Raw genomic sequence first — 22,132 nt, forward strand, 5'->3', positions numbered from 1 at the left:
TCAAACATCATGGCCATGGGCACAGCATGCAACACAAAAATCACAGATCCACGACTTCCTGGCGAAACCGTGGCCCAAAAACGTGGTTTTCAAGAACGGATCTTCATGGATCCTCACGCTTTTTGCATCGGGCCACCCCAAACTCACCATCAAATCACACATCATGTCCAGGGGCACAGCCTGCACCACAAAAATCACGGATCCACGGCTTCCTGACCATACCGTGGCCCAAAAACGTGGTTTTGAAGCACGGATCCTCATGGATCCTCATGCTTTTTGCATCGGGCCACCCCAAACTCACCGTCAAATCACACATCATTCCCAGGGGCACAGCCTACACCACAAAAAACTCGGATCCACGGCTTCCTGGCCACTCCATGGCCCAAAAACGTGGTTCCGAAGCACGGATCCTCATGGATCCTCACGCTTTTTGCATTGGGCCACCCCAAACTCACCGTCAAATCACACATCATTCCCAGGGGCAGAGCCTGCACCACAGAAATCATGGATCCACGGCTTACTGACCATACCGTGGCCCAAAAACGTGGTTTTGAAGCACGGATCCTCATGGATCCTCACGCTTTTTGCATTGGGCCAACCCAAACTCAACATCAAATCACACATCATGTCCTGGGGCAGAGCCTGCACCACAGAAAACTCGGATCCACGGCTTCCTGGCCACTCCAAGGCCAAAAAACGTGGTTCCGAAGCACGGATCCTCATGGATCCGCACGCTTTTTGCATTGGGCCACCCGAAACTCACCATCAAATCACACATCATGTCCAGGGGCACAGCCTGCACCACAAAAGTCACGGATCCACGGCTTCCTGACCATACCGTGGCCCAAAAACGTGGTTTTGAAGCACGGATCCTCATGGATCCTCACTCTTTTTGCATTGGGCCACCCCAAACTCACCATCAAATCACACATCATGTCCAGGGGCACAGCCTGCACCACAAAAATCACGGATCCACCTCTTCCTGGCCACTCCAAGGCCCAAAAACGTGGTTTTGAAGCACGGATCCTCATGGATCCTCACGCTTTTTGCATCGGGCCACCCCAAACTCACCGTCAAATCACACATCATGTCCAGGGATACAACTTGCACCAAAGAAATCTAGGATCCACGGCTTCCTGACCATACCGTGGCCCAAAAACGTGGTTTTGAAGCACGGATCCTCATGGATCCTCACGCTTTTTGCATTGGGCCAACCCAAACTCAACGTCAAATCACACATCATGTCCTGGGGCAGAGCCTGCACCACAGAAAACTCGGATCCACGGCTTCCTGGCCACTCCAAGTCCCAAAAACGTGGTTCCGAAGCACGGATCCTCATGGATCCTCACGCTTTTTGCATTGGGCCACCCCAAACTCACCATCAAATCACACATCATGTCCAGGGGCACAGCCTGCACCACAAAAATCACGGATCCACGGCTTCCTGGCCATACCGTGGCCCAAAAACGTGGTTTTGAAGCACGGATCCTCATGGATCCTCACGCTTTTTGCATTGGGCCAACCCAAACTCACTGTCAAATCACACATCATGTCCAGGGGCAGCGCCTGCACCACAGAAAACTCGGATCCACGGCTTCCTGGCCACTCCATGGCCCAAAAACGTGGTTCCGAAGCACGGATCCTCATGGATCCTCACGCTTTTTGCATTGGGCCACCCCAAACTCACCGTCAAATCACACATCATTCCCAGGGGCACAGCCTGCACCACAGAAAACTCGGATCCACGGCTTCCTGACCATACCGTGGCCCAAAAACGTGGTTTTGAAGCACGGATCCTCATGGATCCTCATGCTTTTTGCATTGGGCCAACCCAAACTCCCTGTCAAATCACATATCATGGCCAGGGGCACAACATCCACCACAAAAAACTCGGATGCATGCCTGCCTGGCCATACCGTGGCCCAAAAACGTGGTTTTGAAGCATGGATTCCCATGGATCTTCATGATTTTTGCACAAGATCAGCCCAAAGTCATCATCAGATCAAACTTCATGGCCAGGGGCACAGCATCCACCACAAAAATCATGGATCCACGGCTTCCTGGCCACTCCATGCCCAAAAACGTGGTTCCGAACCACGGATCCTCATGGATCCTCACACTTTTTGCATTGGGCCAGCCCAAACTCACTGTCAAATCACACATCATGTCCAGGGATACAACTTGCACCAAAGAAATCTAGGATCTACAGCTTCCTGTTCATACCACTGCCCAAAAACGTGGTTTTGAAGCACGGATCCTCATGGATCCTCACACTTTTCGCATTGGGCCAACCCAAACACACCGTTAAATCACACATCATGTCCAGGGGCACAGCCTGCACCACAAAAATCATGGATCCATGGCTTCCTGGTCATACTGTGGCCCAAAAATGTGGTTTTGAAGCACGGATCCTCATGGATCCTCACGCTTTTTGCACTAGATCAGCCCAAATTCACCGTCAAATCACACATCATGGCCAGGGATACAACTTGCACCACAAAAAAATAGGATCCACGGCTTCCTGGCCATACCGTGGCCCAAAAACGTGGTTTTGAAGCACGGATCCTCATGGATCCTCACGCTTTTTGCATTGGGCCAAACCAAACCCACTGTCAAATCACATATCATACCAAGGGGCACAGCCTGCACCACAAAAACCGAGATCCACGGCTTCCTGGCAACACCATGGCCCAAAAACGTGGTTTTGAAGCACGGATCCTCATGGATCCTCATGCTTTTTGCATTGGGCCAACCCAAACTCACTGTCAAATCACATATCATACCAAGGGGCACAGCCTGCACAACAAAAAACTCGGATCCACGGCTTCCTGGCAACACCGTGGACCAAAAACATGGTTTTGAAGCACGGATCCTCATTGATTCTCACGCTTTTTGCACTAGATCAGCCCAAACTCACCATCAAATCACACATCATGGCCAGGGGCACAACCTGCACCACAAAAGTCACGGATCCATGGCTTCCTGGCGACACCGTAGCCAAAAAATGTAGTTTTGAAGCACGGATCCTCGTGGATCCTCACACTTTTTGCACTGGGCCACCCCTAAATTACTGTCAAATCACACTTCATGCCATGGGACACAGCTTGCACCACAAAAAACTCGGATCCGCGGGTTCCTGGCCATACCGTGGCCCAAAAACGTGATTTCAAAGCATGGATCCTTATGGATCCTCACGCATTTTCCATTGGCCAACCCAAACTCACCGTCAAATCACACATCATGGCCATGGGCACAGCCTGCACCACAAAAAACACGGATCCACAGCTTCCTGGCCACTCCAAGGCCCAAAAACGTGGTTTTGAAGCACGGATCCTCATGGATCCTCACGCTTTTCGCATTGGGCCAACCCAAACACACCGTTAAATCACACATCATGTCCAGGGGCACAGCCTGCACCACAAAAAACACGGATCCACAGCTTCCTGGCCACTCCATGGCTCAAAAACGTGGTTTTGAAGCACGGATCCTCATGGATCATCACACTTTTTGCATTGGGGAACCCCAAATTCACCCTTTATTCAAATATCTTGTACATAACCACAGATCTGACCACAAACATCATGGATCTACTGCCAGATGCTACCCTGGATATATTGGCCAATTTTTAGGTGGGTGTGCAGGGATGGAGGAAACGGAGTCGGCTGAATCTCTGTCCATTAAAGATGGGCGTCCAATGGCTGGGCCAGAATAATTTCAGTTTGGTTTGCCAGCTCCCAGCTCTTAATGGGGCGGAATAGTCACCTGTAGCCGCTATCAGGAGTCCCGGTGTGATCCTGGATGCTTCTGTCTCTATGGAGGCATTGGTCACAAATGTAGCCAAACTGGAATTTTTGAATCTATGTCAGGTTAGGAGATTGGTACCGTACCTGTCCTTTTCCAACCTAGCCATGGTGATCCATGCAGTAGTCACCTGCAGACTAGACTACTTTAACTTGCTGTACACCTGAGCCGGGAGTGCAGGGTATAAATGTGATAGAGAGAGAGTGAGTGAGAGAGATAGATATGCAGGGCTACCCTTGAGACTGCTCCAGAAACTCCAAATGGTCTAAAATGCAGATGCATGAGTTCTTACTTGGACTTTGTGGAGAGCCCACATTCAGTTGGTTGTTCATCAGCTGAATTGGCTCCAGGTGGAGTATCGAATCAGGTTCAATGTTTTGGTGCTAATCTTTAAAGCCCTAAACAGTCTGTGACCTTTCTTATCTGTGGGAATTATCTTCCAATACACCCCCCATGAGTGTGACGCTCATCTAACAGCAACCTACTGGTGGTCCCTGGCCCAAAACATATCCAGCTGTCCTCAACCAGAGCCAGAGCCTTTTTGGTGGAACGCTTTGTCTAATGAGAACCAGGGCTCAGTGCAATCTATCTCAGTTCTCTCACTTGTCATGGTGAGTGGGCTTGCACATTCCTATGACCCTTGTGAGTGAAGCCATTGGGAATCTCGTACTCCCAGCAGGGTCACCCAAGGTGGTAAGGTCAAAGAAAATTAAATATGCTCAGAGTCCTGTAGTGATTTCATGCTCTTTATTGCAGCTTGTAAAACAGTGATTGAATTCCCCCCAAAACCTCAGGCTTTTATATACATTATTTACACAATGAGTCCCGTCTGACTAGCTGATTCTGCTTCCCTCCTGGAGCCTGAATGGTCTTTTCCTGCAAGCCAATCAGTTATGCATTCTAGGATCCTACTTGCCTATTGTTCTAGGATCCAAGCTTAGTACATAACAGGGAAGGAGTTAGACAAAGAATGATCCAAGAAGTCCTCAACGGCAGAACAGGCGGGTGATAACAAGCAGTGTGTTACAACGGCTCTGAAGGCGGATGAAGGCTGCAGCAGATAGGATCCACCAGTTCGTCGTGACTACTCATGCCATCAGAACAGAGCCCTACTGTGTGTTGGTCAGCGTGCACTAATCTACACACATAAAACAAATTCACGCACAGGCGTCTTCCAAAAACCAAATCCAACCCCCCAAACCCTCCCCCCATGGCCATCACTAAATGTCTACTGTGGTAGGAATGTGAAGCCCCTAGTCATAAACCGACACATGGGCGGTCAGTCGTTCTGACTTAAGGAATGAGGCCGTTGAGCAGCTCAGCAGCTGTATCCATGACTGAGCAGCCCTTTTTAGGATCCACTATGCTCACCCCGAAAAGGGGAAGGGGCTGGAAACGGTGCCCTAAACATAGTATGCCTCCCTTTTCCCCTGACTGGATTACCACGCCCAGGTGGAATCTCTTTTCCTATAGTTTGAATCCATTATTCTGCATCCTAGTCACTAGAACAGCAGAAAACAAGCTTGCTCCCTCTTCAACATGACATCCCATCAAATATTTAAACATGGCTATCATATCACTCCTTAATCTTCTCTTCTCTAGATTAAACAAATCCAGCTCCCTAAGTCTCTCCTCATAGGGCTTGAATTCCAGACCTTTTACATTTTGGTCACCCTCCTCTGGACATGCTCCAACTTGACAATATCCTTCTTCAACTGGACACAGTATTTCAGGTGTGGTCTGACCAACCAACCAGAATAGTGTGGTAGCATTCCTTCACTTGATCTAGACACTATACTCCTATTGATGCAGCCCAGAATTGCATTGGCATTCTTAGCTGCCACATCACACTGTTGACTCATATTCAGCTTGTGGTCGACTAAGACTCCCAGATCCCTTTCACAGGTACTGTTGTCAAGCCAAGTGTCCCCCACCTGTGCATTTCATTTTTTCTATCCAGGTGCAGTACCTTACATTTCTCCCTATTGAACTCCATATTGTTGGTTTTGGCCCAGCTCTCTAGGCTATTCAGGTCATTTTGAATTCTGACCCTGTCCTCTGGTGTATTAGCAACCCCTCCCAGTTTGCAGTCATTTGCAAATTTGATTAGCACACCCTCTATTCCATCATCCAAATCATTTATAAAAATATTGAATAGCACCAGGCCCAGGACAGAACCTTGTGGAACCCCAGTAGTCATTTTTTTCCAGGATGAAGGTGAGCCACTGATGAGCACTCTTTGGGTTCAGCCCATCAACCAATTACAAATCCACCTAACAGTAGCTTTGTCTAGCCCACATATTACTAGTTGTTTTGCAATAATATCATGGGGGACCTTTTCAAAGGCCTTACTGAAGTCAAGGTAAGCTGGTACAAGGGAAAGCAGGATTGTAATTACCGTAAAAATTACTGATTACTTTGGATCAGCAGTCTCAACCTAACCCGCTATGTGGGGAGAGCCACGTGTTCCTTTGGAAGGCAAGTGGAATACAGTGTGATATACTGACAGCTGTTTTAAAAGATGTACCGGTAACTGTAACTTAAAATCCAGTATCAGGGAAAAAAACAAAAATAGATGGTCCCTGTGTGGATAGTCATGTTTGCATGATGGGGCCACCTCCAGTGACCATGTGGCCTGATATAAGAGGGTTCTAAAATCAGTCCTGAAAGTAGACTGGTTGAGAATGACACACGCATAGCTTTTGCTCTGCCATTAACAAGGTGAGCTGAAGCAAATTCTTGCCTCCCTTTGGGCTTAGCAATATTTCCTACAGCATTCTTGTTGAAGGGCATTGGAGAGTTAGGTGAGGGTCACTTTTCTGTTTTTCCATCAAGCCCCCAGACAAGAATGCTACAGCATCAGCCCCAAACACTCAGTCTCATAACAAAAAATACTCAACGGGTTTAGGGCTGAGGGTAGGGGAAGTACAATCATGATCTTTCCAGTCCTCTAGAAGCTGACCCTTTTGGTCATTGTGGTCATGGAGCCAAATATCTGTTTCCAAGTTTAAAGATCTAAACAAGTAAAGAACAAGCTTGCCCTTTGCATGCAAAAGCCCTGAAATTCAGCCCATTGGGCAATGATAGGCTGGGAGGAGGGAGGTAAGGACTAGCACCTTCTCTGCCCTCCACCTCCAATTTGAGAAGCTGAATGTTTATAAAGGCACTTAGCCAATTTCTGCCACGGAAATTCTGAACAGAAACACTCTGCAGGTTCAGCCCCCAAAAGAAACTGCTCTATGGTCTCTGTGTTGGGAAATGGGAACAGATCTTGCTCATCACCAACCTTCCCTCCACAAATCAGTATCACTATGAGGCTGAACTGAACAGCTTGCTCCAGAGTTTTAAGAGAGAAGTTTCTGTGGTGTAGTGGTTAAGAGCGGTGGACTCTAATCTGGTGAGCTGGGTTCGCTGGGTAACCTTGGGCTAGTCACACTTCTCTCTGAACTCTCTCAGCCCCACCTACCTCACAAGGTGTCTGTTGTGGGGGTGGAAGGGAAAGGAGATTTTTAGCCACTTTGAGACTCCTTCAAGTAGAGAAAAGCAGGATATAAAAACTAACTCCGTAAATAAGAATTCTATGGAAAAGGACCATCCCTGCCATGATGATGAAAACTATATGTTTGGATTTTGCTGTATTATACCAACCTGTGGAATATGACAGTTCGCAGTTTCAAAATCTATTTGGCCACAGTGGATTGACAGTCTGGACACACAAAAACCTCTGGAAGATCTTTTGAATCAATGCCTATGCGAAAGCAGTGGTACCAGTCCTTGCAGTTTCCTTCACAGGAAGCCATAGTTAGGTCACCACTGGGCCTCCTGCACCCTTCCTTCAAGAAACATAGTGACCAGCAGCCTTCAAACAAGGATATCTGAGCAATAGGTTAGTGTATCCTTCCATCCCTCTGGGCATGATCGAGACACAGTAATGTAACTCTCGTTCAAGATTTGTCTCTTCTTGGGAGGAACAGCATCAATTTCCACTTGGAAATATTTGTCTTGTCCTTCAAAATAGGTTTTCCCACAGTACTGTATTATTTCTTTTGCAATCCAGGGTCTAATGGCAGCCATATCCTTTTGTATGAACTGTAATTGGGCAGCAGAAGCAATCAGATGGGCAATGGTACATGTGAAAGGACTGTAGTCACTGGAATTACGGTACCTTGCCTGGGTATATCAGTTGGTGCAAAAAATGATCAGCCGCAAAACTATAGGGATATTTTGAATCCATCTCATACAGACATGCTAAGAAGGATGTTATTGCATCAGTCACAGAGTGGTTCAATCCATGTTTGGAATCTAGATAGAGCATGGTCTTCCTTTTAAAAATGATTACTATCAGTTTCCAGTGGACTTCTCTGTCATTTACTGGAATAATCAAAACATCTTTCTTTAGCACTCCAAATCTCAAACAGTTCTTCAGAGCTTGCACTGGCAATCTTTGACATATCTGCATGAAGTGGCAAGTACGGTAAGTGGGAAAATTGTTCCATTGTGACCTAGCTCTTTGGCCATGATCACCCTGGAGGCAAGAAAGGCATCTATTATGCGATCATTTATCCAGTTTGATCCTTTCAGTGTGTTTATGTCATAGTCATACACACAGATGTTGCCAACTGAACCAAAGTCCCATGGTTTGTAGACTGAGTGTGGGGAAGGTACAGTTGTGCCATGGGGGAACTGATGTACAAATCAGTGATTTGTACAAACACTTCTCACTTTGTGTTGAGAATATGGGGCTGCTATCAAAATAATCAATATCGGTCACTGTCAAATCCTCTTTCCCACCTTTTGGAGTGGAGGTCATCTGAGGCTGAGTGCTTTCCAGGTGTCTCATAGTCAGTTGGTGATCTTAAGGAGTCAAACCCCTCAGCAGCCTGCACTGAATCAGCTGCTGGAGCTACTGTTATCTTTTCCTGCAGTCTGGGGAACTTTCTTCCCGATCTACTCTTCTGTCTTTTATTTCACTTCAACTGTGTGAGCTGCGACTGGCAAGGCTTCCCTGGTTCTGGTGGCATGCCGATAGATTTTGTGGCAGCTATAATATGGTAACAAGTCCTGGATGATGTCCTGTTTGGACTGTGCATGCATGGCTGCCCGTATGGTCGCCAGGAGAGCGGCTGCCCATACAGCCTGTACGGCCACCGTGAGAGGAGCTGCCTGTACGGACGCTACGCGAGCAGCAGCCTGTACAGTCGCCGCGAGAGCAGCTGCCCGTATGGCCCATACGGTCGCTGCGAGAGGGGCTGCCTGTACAGTTGCCGCAAGAGCGGCAGCCAGTACAGCGACCTTACTGTCACTCTCCCCCCAGCATGGCACCCTGGGGCACCATCACCCCGCTGCCCCTTCATATGCCCCTGTAGTCAATCAAATGTACTATGAACAATCTGAAGTCATGCTGGGCACAATTCACCACTAATCCTGTTCTTTTTCTAAAAACACGTGGTGGACTCCAGGAAAGCTGTCAGCAGGCAACATGATTCCCATGGGCACCACGTTGGAAACCCCCTATTTCAAAGTTTGCACTGACAAAATCTGTTCTCAAAAAAACTTGCAGTTAAACCTCCATTTATAATTACTACCCCTGCAAAGCAACCAACTTTTGTCCCAAAACCATTTGTAGCTGAATTGACGCAAGACAGGTGATTGTTTTTCATGGTTACTTTGGTGGTCTCCATCTAGTTGGTTTGATAATTTACATTCACAGGTAAGATCATCACAATCTCTGCCTTGGACATTCTTGAGGTTTAGCAGTGTCAAAAATTTCCAGGTGCAGTTCTTCACAGTGGAAGCTATGAATATGAATGTCATTTTATTTCAATGTTCTTGCTAATGCAGAACCATTTCAGATAGCGTTTGTATTTCGGTCATTACAATATAATTTGGTGGAGTCCATTTAACAATCATGCCGATCCATGAGGATTAAAGTATTTAATATAGTGTTTGTTCCTTGGCTGTGCTCTGTGGTTTTTGTGGTTCGTTCTGTGGTCATATACATCATGTGTGGTTTGATAGTGTATTTCAGGCTGACCAAACATAAAAAAACCTAAGGATCCATGGGGATCTGTGCTTCATGAGAATCTTTTTACAGCATGGCAGTGCCCCAAAGTGATCTGGCCATGAGCAGCATAGGTGGTTGGGTAATGAATATGGGGCGACCCAGAAAACTGTGGAGCCGTAAATTTTAAAAATATATATATATTCAATTTTATAAGGATAAGGAAGTACAGAAAGGGAAACGGGGGAGGGGATAGATAGATAGATAGATAGATAGATAGATAGATAGATTAGAAATTTAAAAGACCTATAAAGATTATCAAATCCTACAAAGTACTAATACTACTACTACTACTACTACAAATATATTTGTACCCTGCCCATCTGGCTGGGTTTCCCCAGCCACTCTGGGTGGCTTCCCAAAAAATGAAATAAAAATACATTAAAAAGTCACACATTAAAAACGTCCCTAAACAGGGCTGTCGTCAGATGTCTTCTAAATGTCAGGTAGTTGTTTATCTCTTTGACATCTAATGGGAGGACATTCCACAGGGTGGGCGCCACAACCAAGAAGGCCCTCTGCCTGGTTCCTTGTCACTTTGCTTCTCACAGTGAGGGAACCACCAGAAGGCCCTTGGTGCTGGACATCAGTGTCTGGGCAGAATGATGGACGTGGAGATGCTCCTTCAGGTATACTGCATCAAGGCCGTTTAGGGCTTTAAAGGTCAGCACCAACACTTTGAATTGTGCTCAGAAATGTACTGGGAGCCAATGTAAGTCTTTCAGGACATGTGTTATATGGTCTTGGTGGCCACTCCCAGTCACCAGACTAGCTGCTGCGTTCTGGATTAGTTGTAGTTTCTGGGTCACCTTCAAAGGTAGCCCCACGTAGAGGACATTGCAGTAGTCCAAGCGGAAGATAACAAGAGCATGCACCACTCTAGTGAGGCAGTCTCCGGGCAGGTAGGGTCTCAGCCTGCGTACCAGATGGAGCTGGTAGACAGCTGCCCTGGATACAGAATTGACCTGTGCGTCCATGGACAGCTGTGAGTCCCAAATGACTCCCAGGCTGTGCACCTGGCCCTTCAGGGGCACAGTTACCCCATTCTGGACCAGGGAGTCCTTCACACCAGCCCACCCCCTGTCCCCCAAGAACAGAACTTCATTATTGTCAGGATTCAACCTCAATCCACTAGCTGCCATCCATCCTCCAACCGCCTCCAAGCACTCACACAGGACCTTCACCACCTTCACTGGTTCTGAGTTGAAAGAGAGGTAGAGTTGGGTATCATCCGCATATTGATGGACACCAAGCCCAAACCCCCTGATGATCTCTCCCAGCAGCTTCCTGTAGATGTTAAAAAGCATGGAGGGGAGGACGGAACCCCGAGGCACCCCACAAGTAAGTCTGAACACTCATCCCCCACCACAACTTTCTGGACACAGCCCAGGAGGAAGGAGCAGAACCACTGTATAACAGTGCCCTCAGCTCCCAGCTCCTCTAGACGGTCCAGAAGGATGTTATGATCGATTGTCGCGACCAAGGCAGTTTCAGTCCCATGAGGAGACCTGAATCCCGACTGGAAGGGATCCAAATGGTCTGCATCCTCCAGGCGTGCCTGGAGTTGTTCAGCAACCACCCACCCACCACCTTGCCCAAGAATGGAAGATTTGAGGCTGGGCGATAGTTGGCCATACTGGCCGGGTCTGAAGATGTTTTTTTAAGAAGTGGTTTAATGACCGCCTCTTTCAGCTGGTCTGGGAATGCCCCCTCACAGAGGGAAGCATTCACCACCCCGCAGAGCCCATTGCCCAGCCCTTCCCGGCTTGCTTTTATTAGCCAGGATGGGCAAGGATCAAGGAGACAGGTGGTTGGTTTCACGCATCCAAGCAGCCTGTCCACATTCTCGGGGGTAACGGATTGAAATTGATTCCATGCAACTTGACCAGACAGGGCTCTAGCACTCTCTCGCCCCGACCCTGCTCCCATGGTGGTGTCTACCTCCTTCCGAATATGAGCAACTTTATCTGCATAAAAATTTGAAAAATCGTTGCAGGAGGTCTTGGGGTCTTTACAAGGCCCCGGTGGTAAAGGTGGTTCCATTAAATTGCAAACCACCTGAAAGAGTCTCCTGCTACTATTTTCTGTAGATGCTATAGAGGCGGTGAAGAAAGTCTTCTTCGCCATTGCTATCGCCACTTGGTAGGCTCGACATTGAGCTCTAACCTGTGTCCGGTCTGATTCAGAATGAGTTTTCTGCCACTGGCACTCGAGCCGTCTCAGCGATTGTTTCCTCACCCGCAGCTCCAAAGAAAACCACGGGGCTGTCCGGGCTCCATGCAATCGGAGAGGGCGCTTCGGAGCCAGACAGTCAATAGCCCTGGTTAACTCCACATTCCAGCGGGCCATCAGGGAATCAGCTGAAAGGCCATCAACATGGGATAAAGCATGCCCTACCACTCTCTGGAAACCATTTGGATTCATTAAGTGGCGGGGGCAGACCATCCGCATTGGTCCCACCTCCCTGCAGAGGAGAAGGGTCACGGAGAAGTCCAGTTGCACCAGGAAGTGATCTGACCATGGCACTTCTTTTGTTTCACTTTTACCTAGTGTCATATCACCCATGTCACTATTGGTGAACACTAGGTCTAAGGCATGTCCGTGACTATGAGTTGGGCCAAACTTATTCAGGGACAGCCCCATGGAGGCCATGCTTTCCACGAAGTCCCAAGCAGCCCCTTGTAAGGTCATGTTGGCATGGATGTTAAAATCCCCTAGGACAACCAAACTAGGTATCTCCAGGAGAACATCCGCGATGACCTGAAGCAGCTCGGGCAGGGAATCCTTGGTGCAGCGGGGAGGTCAGTACACCAAAAGGAATCCTGTACTGCCCCTATTGCCCAGCTTCCAGAACATGCACTCAGAGAACTGGGTCTTTCATATGCGCAGAAGCGCCAAATTGCACCAGTGCCTGTGCAGACGTGGCGCTTCAGGATGCGAATGCTGTGGGTTGCGGACGTGCTTCAGTCATGGGTTATGTCTGCAACCCGAGGTTCCACTGTACCAATTTTGTTTTAGGGCTTAATTTGCAGTAAATTTTATTCCTTTATTCATAATTGTTCTCACTGTTCTACTGTGAACTGCTCTTAAAATTTTTGCATCCATTTTGTCATATAAGGTTTTGCTTGTTCGGGCTTGGTGTCATATTTGAGTAATAGTTTATAAATTTTACCCAGAAGGTAGAACTCTGTTATGATGGACTCAGATTCTATCTTTTCACTGATTTTCACTGTATGTTTGCCATACAGTCTTTCTTGAATCTGGATATTAGTTGACAGTATGTAAGCAGTTTCATATTTTTTCTCCTCTTTAATACTTTGGCATGTATTTGATCTGTTGTTGAAGATGAACCATATCTTGGTACAATATATACCGTATTTTTCACTCTATAGGACGCACCGAACCATAGGAGGGGGAGAACAAGGAAAAAAAAAATCTCCCCCTCTCCGCTCAGCGCCCCTTCAGCGAAGCGGGATGAGAAACGGAGCCCCTTCCATTTCTCCTCCAGCTTCACTGAAGGGGCGCTGCGCAGAGAGGAAACATTGTGCAGTGCCTCTCCAGAGAAGCAAAGCCTGGAGAGCAAGAGGGATCGGTGTGCACCGACCCCTCTCGTTCTCCAGGCTTCAGGCGGCTTACCACAAGCCTTCGGAGATCAGCAGGAACTTGCGCTGTGCTCCAAAGGCTTCAGGCGGCTATCCCTGAAGCCTGGACAGCGAGAAGGGTCGGTGCGCAACGACCCCTCTCGCTCTCCAGGCTTCAGCGAAAGCAACGCGTAGCCTCTGGAGCGTGGAGGGAGCGCTCCCTCTGCGCTTCGGAGGCTTCGTGTTGCTATCGCTGAAGCCAAGGAGCCTGCATTCACACCATAGGACGCACACACATTTCCCCTTAATTTTTGGAGGGTAAAAAGTTGTCCTATAGAGCGAAAAATACGGTAGTCATATATTCTCCTATCGGCTCTAATAATAATATTGCAGTGGTGACATTAACAGTGCAGGTAAGGGGATTTTTGTGATTTTTGTAGTGCAACTCATGATTTGTGAGTTGTGCCCGTGGCTATGATGTGTGATTTGATGGTGAGTTTGGGGAGCCCCAATGCGAAAAGAGTGAGGATCCTTGAGGATCCGTGCTTCAAAACTACCTTTTTGGGCCATGGCGCTGCCAGGAAGCCGTGGAGCCATAATTTTTATGGTGCAGGCTCTGCTCCTGGCTATGACGTGTGATTTGACAGTGAGTTTGGGTTGGCCCAATGCAAAAAGCGTGAGGATCCATGAGGATCCGTGCTTCAAAACCACATTTTTAGGCCATGGAGTGGCCAGGAAGCAGTGGATCCAAGTTTTTTGTGGTGCAGGCTGTGCCCCTGGGAATGATGTGTGATTTGACGGTGAGTTTGGGGTGGCCCAATGCAAAAAGCGTGAGGATCCATGAGGATCCGTGCTTCAAAACCACGTTTTGGGGCCATGGAGTGACCAGGAAGCCGTGGATCCGAGTTTTCTGTGGTGCAGGCTGTGACCCTGGGAATGATGTGTGATTTGACAGTGAGTTTGGGTTGGCCCAATGCAAAACGAGTGAGGATCCATGAGGATCCGTGCTTCGAAACCACGTTTTTGGGCCATGGAGTGGCCAGGAAGCCGTGGATCCGAGTTTTTTGTGGTGTAGGCTGTGCCCCTGGGAATGATGTGTGATTTGACGGTGAATTTGGGGTGGCCCAATGCAAAAAGCGTGAGGATCCATGAGGATCCGTGCTTCGGAACCACGTTTTTGGGCCATGGAGTGGCCAGGAAGCCGTGGATCCGAGTTTTTTGTGGTGCAGGCAGTGCCCCTGGACATGATGTGTGATTTGACGGTGAGTTTGGGTTGGCCCAATGCAAAAGGAGCCAGGATCCATGAGGATCCGTGCTTCAAAACCACGTTTTTGGGCCATGGAGTGGCCAGGAAGCCGTGGATCCGAGTTTTTTGTGGTGTTAGCTGTGCCCCTGGGAATGATGTGTGATTTGACGGTGAGTTTGGGGTGGCCCAATGCAAAAAGCGTGAGGATGCATGAGGATCCGTGCTTCAAAACCACATTTTTGGGCCATGGAGTGGCCAGGAAGCCGTGGATCCGAGTTTTCTGTGGTGCAGGCGCTGCCCCTGGACATGATGTGTGATTTGACAGTGAGTTTGGGTTGGCCCAATGCAAAAAGAGTGAGGATCCATGAGGATCCGTGCTTCAAAACCACGTTTTTGGGCCTTGGAGTGGCCAGGAAGCCGTGGATCCGAGTTTCTTGTGGTGCAGGCTGTGCCCCTGGACATGATGTGTGATTTGACGGTGAGTTTGGGGTGGCCCAATGCAAAAAGCGTGAGGATCCATGAGGATCCGTGCTTCGGAACCACGTTTTTGGGCCATGGAGTGGCCAGGAAGCCGTGGATCCGAGTTTTTTGTGGTGCAGGCAGTGCCCCTGGACATGATGTGTGATTTGACAGTGAGTTTGGGTTGGCCCAATGCAAAAGGAGCCAGGATCCATGAGGATCCGTGCTTCAAAACCACGTTTTTGGGCCATGGAGTGGCCAGGAAGCCGTGGATCCGAGTTTTTTGTGGTGTTAGCTGTGCCCCTGGGAATGATGTGTGATTTGACGGTGAGTTTGGGGTGGCCCAATGCAAAAAGCGTGAGGATCCATGAGGATCCGTGCTTCGGAACCACGTTTTTGGGCCATGGAGTGGCCAGGAAGCCGTGGATCCGAGTTTTTTGTGGTGTAGGCTGTGCCCCTGGGAATGATGTGTGATTTGACGGTGAGTTTGGGGTGGCCCAATGCAAAAAGCGTGAGGATCCATGAGGATCCGTGCTTCAAAACCACGTTTTGGGGCCATGGAGTGACCAGGGAGCCGTGGATCCGAGTTTTCTGTGGTGCAGGCTGTGACCCTGGGAATGATGTGTGATTTGACAGTGAGTTTGGGTTGGCCCAATGCAAAACGAGTGAGGATCCATGAGGATCCGTGCTTCGGAACCACGTTTTTGGGCATGGAGTGGCCAGGAAGCCGTGGATCCGAGTTTCTTGTGGTGCAGGCTGTGCCCCTGGACATGATGTGTGATTTGATGGTGAGTTTGGGGTGGCCCGATGCAAAAAGCATGAGGATCCATGAAGATCCGTTCTTGAAAACCACGTTTTTGGGCCACGGTTTCGCCAGGAAGCCGTGGATCCGTGATTTTTGTGGTGGATGCTGTGCCCATGGCCATGATGTTTGATCTGATGGTGACTTTGGGTTGATCTAGTGCAAAAATCATAAGGATTCATGAGGATCCATGCTTCGGAACCACGTTTTTGGGCCAGGGCATGGTCAGGCAGGCGTGGATCTGAGTTTTTTGTGGTGTAGGTTGTTCCCCTGGCTATGATGTGTGATTTGACAGTGAGTTTGGGTTGGTCCAATGCAGAAAGTGTGAGGATCCATGAGGATCTGTTCTTGAAAACCACTTTTTTGGGCCATGGTATGGCCAGGAAGCCATGGATCCGTGATTTCTGTGGTGGATGTTGTGCCCCTGGACATGATGTGTAATTTGAAAGTGAATTTGGACTGATCTAGTGCAAAAATCATGAAGATTCATGAGGATCCGTGTTTTTTAACCATGTTTTTGCGCCATTGCGGCACCACGAAACAGTGGATGCGTGATTTTTTTGGTTCCTCCTACAGACTAATATGTGGTCTACAGTAGCATGGTGTTTTTATTTTGTTTCAATATAAAAATCATATGAATTCATGAGGATCCGTGCCTCGGATCCATGTTTTTATGGTACTGCAGCGCGGCAAAGTGTTGGATCCACGATTTTTATAGTCCAGTTTGTAGGCGTGCCTTCTAGGTGTGATTTGACACTGCATTTGTTGGAATTATTTTTTAAAAAGTGGAGGATCCATGAGGATCCGTGTAGATCCGCCTTTTATGCAGACCCGCACAACTGCATACGTTGGTCCCAACATCTATCACGGACACACGCCGCCCCGCCCCCCCTTCCACAATCGTTTTTTTGAAAGGAGTGGAAACACACTGAGCGGGAAATTGTGTGTCTACACCCCTGGAACTCGTACACCAAGCTTTGTTGCACTCATGTCCCCCTCGCAGAAAGAACTCTTGGCCACGCTTAAAAGAAGATGCTGGCTTAAATGGATATTTGGTCGGAACAAGACAGGTTCTCCGCGTCTTAAGAATCGATAATTCTAATACTTTTAAAAAATGCATGCTTCGTTGATGTCGCTGCAGTAATCCCGCGCAAACAAGCCACTGCCTTTCACACTCAAGTAACCACAGCCACGAAGCTGTGCGTAGTTGTCAGAAGTGCCAGCGCTGTCTATTGTAGTGTCAGTGACTGCGTTCCTATTAACAGCGGGCGGGGTGCGGGCACTGTCCAAAGGCCAGTCCCGGAACCCATGTCGGCGCCCCTTGTTAGGGTGCCAGACATAGGTGGCAACTCCCTGGGTTCCCGAGCACCCACACAATTCCCCATGAATGGGCACCCACCAATCTTGGTGCTAGGGCCATGCACGCCATGCACCCAAGGTCGCGGGGAAAGTTGGTACCCCTGAAGCCCCATGGCTTAACGTGCGCGAGCTGCTAGCGTCCACTATGCTGTGTTAAGTGCAGGCAGGGATTGCAGAGTCCCTTTTATTTTTGATTATTAAAAAGCAGGCGTGCGGGCGAGGTGTGACTTTCCAAACCCTCAAGTACGGGAAACCTCTCGTGATGCTTATGATGCCTGGTACAGCCCTGTAAAACCAAGTACCCCAAGCCATACCGCTAAAGAGGCTAAACGAACCTCTAACCCTGTGCATAGCTACTCCGAAGTGCAGGCGCAAACTAGGGTGCAAGTGCGTCCCTTTATTTTTATTAAAAAGCGGGCGGGTGGGGGTCTGATTTGACTTTCCAAACTTGCAGGAAGGGAAAACCACTGGTGCAGCGCAAGTCAGCTCTTTCCGGGTGAGAAAGTGGGTGGCTCTTAAAAGAGCCTTTGGGATGGCGAGGGCTGCTGGCGGGCGGGCGTGGCGTGGCCTCTTCACTTCTTCTTGGGCGCCGCCTTCTTGGGCTTGGCCACTCGGGCCTTGGGCGTCTTGGGCTTGGCTTTGGCCTTCGCCTTGACGGCCTTGGCCTTAGCGGGGCTCTTGGGCGCCGCCTTCTTGGGCTTGGCGGCCTTGGCCTTCTTGGGGCTCTTGGCCGCCGCTTTCTTGGCGCCCGCCGCCGGCTTCTTGGCCGCCGCCGCCGCCTTCTTGGGGCTCTTCTTGGCGACCGGCTTCTTGGGCTTCTTGGCCGAGCCGGAGGCGGGCTTCTTGGGCGTCGCCTTCTTGGTGCGCCCGGCGGTCGGCTTCTTCTTGGCCCCGGCCGCCGCCGCCGCCGCCGCCGCCTTGTCCCTGGCCGTGTCGTGCAGCTGCTTCTTGTTGAGCTTGAAGGAGCCCGAGGCGCCCGTGCCTTTGGTCTGCACCAAGGTGCCTTTGCTGACGAGGCTCTTGAGGCCCAGCTTGATGCGGCTGTTGTTCTTGTCCACGTCGTAGCCGGCGGCCGCCAGCGCCTTCTTGAGCGCCGCCAGGGACACCCCGTTGCGCTCCTTGGACGCGGCCACCGCCTTGGTCAGCAACTCCGTCACGCTGGGACCCGACGCCTTGCGCGGCCCCTTGGCGGCTCCCGCCGGCTTCTTGGCTTTCTTGGCCGGCGCCTTGGCGGCCGGCGCCGCGGCCACGGGCGCTTCGGGAGCAGTCTCCGACATGGTCGCCTCTGCTCGCGACGGCTTTCCGCTGGGGCTGATGCTGAATGGAGGAGGAGGAGGCTGCGGGCTGCGGGCTAGAACCTCTCGGAACCGAAAAGTAAAGTCTGAAGTGCGGCCCCGGAGCTGCCTGCTATTTATAGGGGCGGAGCTGCGCGCTGATTGGTGCGCTCGCAGACCCCGCGCTCTCCTCCGCAGCCAGACATGGCTCCTGTCCCCGCTGCAACTTTGTGTTTCTTGAGTGCCACAAAACGGCCCAAATCGCCGCGTCGCCGCCTCGCCGCGCGCCGGGCCCCGGGCGAAAGGGACCCGCGGGAGCCTCTCTCTCCGAGCCCGGCCGCCTCGCGGGCCGGGGAGGCGGCGCGCCGGGGGAAACCAGGCAGAAGCGCGGCCGAGTCCCGCTCGGCGCGCCTGGCGCCGGGAAATCTGGGCCTTTTTCGGCTAAATTAAAAACTTCTCGCGGCGATCGGGGGCCCGAGAAACGCGCCGGGCCAATCTCGGGGGGGTCTGCGCCCCGCTGGTGGGGGACCCGGCGTCTCCGGAGCGGCCGTTGTTGCGCAAAAGCGCTTCGAGTTGGGCCAAGTAACACATTCATTCATTCACTTTGGGCCCAGAGAGAAGTTGCCTCGCACAGAAAGGCCCTCAGTTTTAGGACATAGAAAATTTCTAAAACATAATTGTCCTTTCCCTTTTTCTTTTCTTTATTGTGATACTTAAGACCTGGACCCCTAAGGAACCCACAACATTTTAAAGGTGACCCATTAGTTCCCCATAAGACACTATTGATTTGATTGGTTTCTATTGTCTAGCACTGGAACATGAGAAATGTTTTTATTAAAAGTTATTTTCTCTTCCAACTTCCCCCCTTCCCACATCATCGCATTGTTTGCTATTTATTTTATACTTGAAAGGGGATAGCATATATAATATGCTGAAGTATATGGAACACAGAGGGCACTAAATGGCTATAGAGGCCAGTGCCTCTGCCCATGGATGAATGGTAAATGAACGAAGAGCAGAATATTTATTCAGAACTGCAGGATTATGATGCTGCATTAAAAAAAACAAAAAACAACAACAACCAGAAATCAGAATACAGATAAGCAATATAGTGGTACCTCTGGTTACTTACGCTTCAGGTTACAGACTCTGCTAACCCAGAAATAGTGTTTGAGGTTAAGAACTTTGCTTCAGGATGAGAACAGAAATTGTGCTCCAGCGGCGCAGCAGCAGCAGGAGGCCCCATTAGCTAAAGTGGTACCTCAGGTTAAGAACAGTTTCTGGTTAAGTACGGACCTCCGGAACAAATTAAGTACTTAACCTGAGATACCACTGTACCTGAAACCTCTGTTATTAAGCCAATTTTAAGTTAGCCTCTAATATCATTAAATCCTTCTGCAAATTGGCAATTTTGGCATGCTCCATACATCTCTTTGCAATACCGTATTTTTCGCCCCATAGGACACACCGGCCCATAGGACGCACCTAGTTTTTTTGGGGGGGGGGAATTAAGGGGGAAAAATTATTTCCCCCACAGGCACGGGGCTGGGGCGGGGGAAGCCCAAGCTTCCCCCGACCCCAGCCCCCAGAACAGGCTGCTATCCGCAAGCCGTGGGAGAGCCGCGCGACTTCGCGCAGCTCTCCCACGGCTAGCGGAGGGCTGCGCGAAGCCCAAAGCTTGGGGCGTGCTGAGCCCAGCGAGCCCCAAGCTTCTGGGTGCTGGCAAGCTCTCCGCTAGCCGTGGGAGAGCTGCGTCTCCCACGGCTAGCGGATAGCTTCCTGAAGCCTGGAGAGCGAGAGGGGTCGGTGCGCACAGACCCCCCTCACTCTCCAGGCTTCAGCGAAAGCCTGCATTCACCCCATAGGACGCACACACATTTCCCCTTCATTTTTGGAGGGGAAAAAGTGCATCCTATAGGGCGAAAAATACGGAACATCTCTTGCCCTTACAGTCTCATAAAGTACACTTTAGGGCACAGTTCTTGCCAGATGTTTTTGGGTTCCCGTTGCCATCAGCCACAGCCAGCATGGTCAATGGCCAACCAAGGAGGGTGGGAGTTGTAGTCCAGCAGCATATTGGAAGACTCTATGTTGTTTAGACCAGTGTTTCCCAACCGGTGTTCCGCGGCACACTAGTGTGCCGTGAGACATCGGCTGGTGTGCCGTGGGAGGAAGGCGGGCGAGTCGGGCGGTGAGAGGCGGCGGCGGCGGCGAGGATCCGCGTCGAGCCGGGGGCGGCTCCGCGGTGGTGGTGCCGAGCGGCGGGGCAGCGCGCGCAAAAGGGAGGAGCGCGAGACAGCGGAGGAGGAGGAGGCCGGCATGTCCGGGCAGCAGCAGCAACAACAGCAGCAGCAACTCCCGCCGCCGCCCCCTCCTCCGCCCGCTATCGCCGCCACCACCACAACAGCCGCCGCCGCCTCAGCTGCCCTCGCTCTGCTGCCTCCTCCCACCCCGGCAAGGGGGAGGGAAAAAACTTTCACTTTTGTGCGTCCCTCCCGGCGTGACGCTGCGCGCTGACGTCACGGGGCGGGGCTTTAATGGTGGTGTGCCGCGAGATTTTTTTCCGGCTAACAGGTGTGCCGTTGCCCAAAAACGTTTGGGAAACACTGGTTTAGACTATAGACATAGGATGGATACAATGCAGCCTAGTGACATTTCTATGTTTTGTTACTTGTGGTAATACCTTAATCCCCCTTCATGGTCCTCATATACTTTTCTAATGAGTGAAATTAATGCATTTGCATTCCATTTCAAATAATATGGATTTTTTAAATTAAAAAAAGCAGTCCTTTGCCTCCTCTGAAGGAATGCTTTTTTAAAAAGCCATAGCAACCATAAAAAACAAGCAAAAGATAGCGTTACAAAACTACACAGGATCACACCTTGTTTAACCTGTGCATGCAACAAATGTACATAACTCACATCAAGGGGTCTTCTTGGAGAGTTACAGCTTAAGTCACAAGAAAATTTATTTATGGGAGAAAACTTGTGTGCTTTGAGGAAATGGGAGTTCAGCTTAGTTTTATTTCCATTCTCCCAGATTTTTAAATTGCCCACTTGTATAATAAACATAGGGTGGTGCTGTGGTCTAAACCACAGAGCCTAGGGCTTGCTGATCAGAAGGTCAGTGGTTTGAATCCCTGTGACGGGGTCAGGGTGAGCTCCTGTAGCCCTGTCCCAGCTCCTGCCAACCTAGCAGTTCGAAAGCACGGCAGTGCAAGTAGATAAACAGGTACCTCTCTGGCAGGAAGGAAAACGGCATTTCCGTGCGCTGCTCTGGTTCGCCAGAAGCGGCATTGTCATGCTGGCCACATGACCCGGAAGCTGTATGCCGGCTCCCTTGGCCAATAAAGCGAGATGAGCGCAGCAACCCCAGAGTCGTTCGCGACTGGACCTAACGGTCAGGGATTCCTTTACCTTTTTATAATAAACATAGCAGCAGCTGGTATACTGAAACCACGGTGTGATTTATGAAATTCCTGGGTTCTACTCTTTTGAAACTGCGGGAGGCAGTGGAAGACAGAAGTGCCTGGCGTGCTCTGGTCCATG

The 22,132-nt window shown here is 50.0% G+C and overlaps 1 pseudogene across 1 annotated transcript; it reads right to left on the bottom strand.

The window, feature by feature from the left end:
- Positions 1-17,686: 17,686 nt before the first annotated feature.
- Positions 17,687-18,624, bottom strand: LOC308571607 (histone H1.3 pseudogene; annotated as a pseudogene). Its single transcript has one exon. The product of its transcript is annotated as a histone H1.3 pseudogene (transcript).
- Positions 18,625-22,132: the final 3,508 nt, after the last annotated feature.

This window comes from Podarcis bocagei (assembly GCF_964188305.1).
Source record: "Podarcis bocagei genome assembly, chromosome: 13".
Lineage (NCBI taxonomy): Eukaryota > Metazoa > Chordata > Lepidosauria > Squamata > Lacertidae > Podarcis > Podarcis bocagei.